This window comes from Bos indicus x Bos taurus, chromosome 13 (genome assembly GCF_003369695.1).
Source record: "Bos indicus x Bos taurus breed Angus x Brahman F1 hybrid chromosome 13, Bos_hybrid_MaternalHap_v2.0, whole genome shotgun sequence".
NCBI lineage: Eukaryota > Metazoa > Chordata > Mammalia > Artiodactyla > Bovidae > Bos > Bos indicus x Bos taurus.
Window position 1 is genome coordinate 27,062,361 of NC_040088.1, and position 5,142 is coordinate 27,067,502.

General features: G+C 43.1%; 1 pseudogene; it reads left to right on the forward strand.

Moving 5' to 3' along the window:
* The first annotated feature begins 4,166 nt into the window (after positions 1 to 4,166).
* LOC113902803 lies at positions 4,167 to 4,778 on the forward strand (annotated as a pseudogene).
* Positions 4,779 to 5,142: the final 364 nt, after the last annotated feature.

Below are 5,142 nucleotides of genomic sequence, written 5' to 3' on the forward strand. Positions count from 1 at the left end.
CTTTTTAGATGGTTTTCTTTTGTTTTCTAGGTAGACTTTTTGAGTTTTAAGTATGAAAATAATGATCTTTGTCTCTAACTTTACAACAGATCATTTTAGAATGTTTAATTACTTTTCATAGAACAGTGATAAGTGCAAAGATGGTGAGGATTTTTGCCTTTTTATAGACATAAATGAAAGGCTGTAAGTATTTTACTGTTCCGTGTGATATTACATGAAGATAGTTATTCTTTACCATGACAGCAAATTTCCTTCTGATTTGATTTTGCTAAGAAGTTTTTGTCAGAAAATGAACGTTGAATTTCCTTAGATGCCTTTCTATGCCTACATCTATGTAGGAGGCAACGATAAGATTTTCTCAGTTAACCTCATAAAATACCTTACTCTAAATATACAAGTACTTTTGTAAGTACTCCTACCATTAACTTTTCTTTGTCACTTTGTTGGTCTGTCTTTTGTAGACATGCTTGGATATGGGCTTACCAATATGAGGTATTCTATCAGAATGCAAAGTTTAACCCATTCACTTTTTTGTTATAAGAGATATGATTACTTTATCTTCTTTGCGTCATCCTGTTTTCTGTATTTATGCTTCCTTGTTTTCTTTGCTACATGGCTTATATTTTCTTTAGTCATTTTGTCAAGTGATCGTGAAGATTTGTCCTGCTTTTTATTGCCATTAATAGTTACCTTTAAGTGTTAAAAGAAACACCAAAACATATATTTCTGTAGTTATTAATGTCAAGAAGGACAAATATCCATTGTGTCCCCTTCACACAATAAAAGGAATATACCAGTTAATAAAAAGTTTGGCTAAAAGAAACAGAAGCCATACTCACTGTGGCTTAAATAACTAAGGATTTACTTTTCTTAAAAGATGAGAAGCCTGAGATAGGCAGTTCTAAGCATTGGTTCAGTAGCTCAACAGTGTCAGAGCTAAGATCTCTGCCAGTCTCCTCTTCATAGTGACGATATGGCTGCCACAGCACCAGTCATCATATTGACATTCAAGGCAATAAGAATAAGGGAAGGTCTGTGCTAGCTGTTTCTGTCTCAGAACTCCTAACACCTATAAGACTGTGATTAATATCTCATTGGCTGTAACTGCCATGTGCCCTTATCACCTGAGCAGAAAGGATGTTCGGGGAGAGAGCATCTCTCCTGCCCAGGTCAGGAAGGTGGCAAGGAAGAAGGTATGCCAGCCCCGGATTAATTTATACACTTGTGTTTCCTCCCACCGTAATGCCCTCTCTGGGGACCTTCCCACCAAATGAATATTTTCTTTTATAAGTTGCATTAAACAATTGTCAGTTAAAATGAAGGATGACTTAAAATTTTCCCAGCCCACAGTAGGTGGTTAAAACCCATTAGTTGAGGCATCTTTTCCAGCCTGTTCACAAATCACCTTCGTTTAAGTGGCTTTGCTTAAATTGCCAAGTTCTATATCCTTTATTCTATGATCTCATTTTTTATCTGCGTTTCATTCCGACATTATTGCCATTTTTATTCCAAGTAATAACAAAATACATTTTCTTTCAAATAATTTGTATTGGGTTATCTATGAGAAAAACTCCTTCAATAAAAAACACACATAACAAATACTGTCACCAGCATCAGGAAAAAACAAACAGATATCTATCTCTGCCCACACTGCTCTCTGATGTTATAATGCATTCATGTTTAGATACGCGGTCTGTCTTGGTTAACTCCTTTATGGTTTTAGAGCCTGTCTGGTTTAACACTGGGACTTGAGGGGACAGGGTGTTGACTGCAGACATCTGTTCCCACTCCTCAGACTGCTCAAGTCAGGAAGAGGCTTACTTTAAGGCTAGATGTTTCTCTGCAGAACCTGGCATGTTTATGTATGTGTTGTAAATTTTCAGTTCGGTTCAGTCGCTCAGTCATGTCTGACTCATTGTAACCCCATGAACTGCAGCACACCAGGCCTCCCTGTTCATCACCAACTCCCAGAGTCCACCCAAACCCATGTCCATTGAGTCGGTGATGCCATCCAACCATCTCATCCTCTGTCATCCCCTTCTCCTCCTACCCTCAATCTTTCCCAGCATCAGGGTCTTTTCCAATGAGTCAGCTCTTCGCATGAGTTGGCCAAAGTATTGGAGTTTCAGCTTCAACATCAGTCCTTCCAATAAACACCCAGGACTGATCTCTTTAGGATGGACTGGTTGGATCTCCTCGCAGTCCAAGGGACTCTCAAGAGTCTTCTCCAACACCACAGCTCAAACGCATCAATTCTTCTGTGCTCAGCTGTCTTTATAGTCCAACTCTCACATCCATATAAGACCACTGGAAAAACCATAGCCTTGACTAGGTGGACCTTTGTTGGCAAAGCAATAGTTCTGCTTTTTAATATGCTGTCTAGGTTGGTCATAACTTTCCTTCCAAGGAGTAAGCATCTTTTAATTTCATGGCTGCAATCACCATCTGCAGTGATTTTTGAGCCCAGAAAAACAAAGTCTGATACTGTTTCCACTGTTTCCCCATCTATTTGCCATGAAGTGATGGGACCAGATGCCATGATCTTAGTTTGCTGAATGTTGAGCTTTAAGCCAACTTTTTCACTCTTCTGTTTCACTCTCATCAACAGGCTCTTTGGTTCTTCTTCACTTTCTGCCAAGAGGGTGGTTCATCTGCATATCTGAGGTTCTTGGTATTTCTCCCGGCAATCTTGATTCCAGCTTGTGCTTCCTCCAGCCCAGAGTTTCTCATGATGTACTCTGCATATAAGTTAAATAAGCAGGGTGACAATATACAGCCTTTACGTACTCCTTTTCCTATTTGGAACCAGTCTGTTGTTCCATGTCCAGTTCTAACTGTTGCTTCCTGACCTGCATACAGATTTTTATTTATAATTAATTCCACGTGTGGGCTTGTGTATGCTCAATTGTGTCCAGGTCTTTGCAAGCCCATGGACTGTATAGCCCACCAGGCTCCTCTGTCCGTGGGGTTTTTCAGGCAAGCATACTGAAATGGGTGGCCATTTCCTTTTCCAGTGATCTTCCTGACCCAGTCAGGAAGTCTTCTGCATTGCAGGTAGATTATTTCCTGTCTGAGCCACCAGGAAAGCCCAGTTGTAACTTAAATGGGCACAATTTAGTTGAAGGTTGGTTTAAAAAAAAAAAAAAAGAAGAAGAAGAAAGAAAGCACAAGGTATGCTGTGTCTCTGTGGTACCTGAGATGAGCTGCAGTTGAGAGTACCTGCAGGGCCCCATCCTTGCCCTTTGAACCTACCGCAGAGGCAAGGTAGCCTGCTCCTCTCACCCTCTGACCCACAACTGGGGACGTCCTGGCAGACTCTCTTGTCTATTCGGCAGTGATGTGGGGAACAAGCCCAGGTAAATTTGAACATGAACCATGAAGCCACAGAGGGGGAGCCGTGAGTAAGTAAGCCTCTTGACTTCGCCCATGCAGGGGACAGTTGGTCTGAAAGCTGTGCTTACAAAGATGTGCTTTTGTACCACAGCTGCCAGGCAGAGTGGACGCCCATGTGGCCTGCTGAGCACAGCCATCGTGGTCCCACAATTTGGCTCTGCAGCCCAAAAGCGGATTTTCCGGCCCTGCAATAAAACAATGTGATTCCCTGAGTGCCAAACCCGGGGTGTGCCCTGAGCCCTGGCAACATCTGTGCTGAGAGTGCTCCTTCCAAGACTGCAGCTTTCTGCTTGGTGCTCACATCTGCTGTCACCAGTCAGCTCTGGTGACAAACAGTCACACTCCATTGGTTTCCTCCCATATTTCCTGGGACATCTTCAGGGTAAAAGGGAGTCTCCAATTATGTGCTCCTATTTTTTTTTTCTTTCCAAATCAAGACAATGTTCAGCAACTAATGGCATATTTTAAATATGCCAGGAAGATCTGCATTTTTCTCCAAGGAAGAACCAAGTGACAGCACCTGCTTAAATGCAGCCTCCTTCCCGGTGGTAATCGGTGGACCTGCTGTGCAGGACAGCAGGGTATTTTGCCCTGCTGAGAAAAACCCTTTTTGTTTGGGGTGGGTGGGACTTTTTAACATATGCGCTCCTGCAGAGGCATCTCGGCAAGGCCTTTGTTAAGATGTATTTCTCAGCGTTTATTAGTGAGATTTGGTTCAGGGAGACTGTCTTCTGGAGAGGTAAAACCTTAGCTAGGAAGGCCATGTTGGTGGGGCCTTTCCGGTAAGCAGCCTGAGGTGACCCCTAAAAATGGTGCGCTATTCACTTGACCCAGAAAACCCCACAAAATCATGCAAATCAAGAGGTTCAAATCTTCGTGTTCACTTTAAGAACACTCATGAAACTGCCCAGGCCATAAAGGGTATGCATATCCAAAAACCACCAAGTATCTGAAGGATGTCACTTTAAAGAAGCAAGGTGTGCCATTCCGTGGTTAAAACGGTGGAGCTGGTAGGTGTGCACGGGCCAAACAGCAGGGCTGGACGCAGGGTTGGCGGCCTAAAAAGAGTGCTGAATTTTTACTACACGTGCTCAAAAATGCAGAGAGTAATGCTGAACTTAAGGGCTCAGATGTAGATTCTCTGGTCATTGAGCACATCCAAGTGAACAAAGCCCCCAAGACGCGGCACAGGACTTACAGAGCTCACGGTCGGATCAGCCCCTACATGAGCTCCCCCTGCCACATTGAGATGATCCTTACTGAAAAAGAACAGATCGTTCCTAAACCAGAAGAGGAGGTTGCACAGAAGAAAAAGATATTCCAGAAGAAACTGAAGAGACAAACACTTATGGCCCGGGAATAAATGCCGCAAAAAATAAATGCAAGTAAAAGTGTTGGTTGTCTTAATTAGTAAATGTATTTCAAGTGTTAGCACACACACAAAAAAGAGATGGTAGGGATTTGGTGACTAGTGATTCCACAGCTGGTACCAGGGTCTTCTGGCTGCAAGAAGGCTGGTTGTTGGGGGAGGGAGCAGCTGGGCGGACGGTCCTGCAAAGGGTGGTCAGCAAGAAAAAACATTGCACACGTCACTGGGCCCACTGGGGTCTGCCTTTCCCTACCCTGTGATTCCCCCAGAATCTCCATAGATGTCCCCAGTGAGAATGTAGTCTTCTTTTTACTAAAAAAGTTATTTGGCTGCACTGGGTTTTAGTTGTGGCACACAGGGTCTTCCGTTCTAGCATTCAA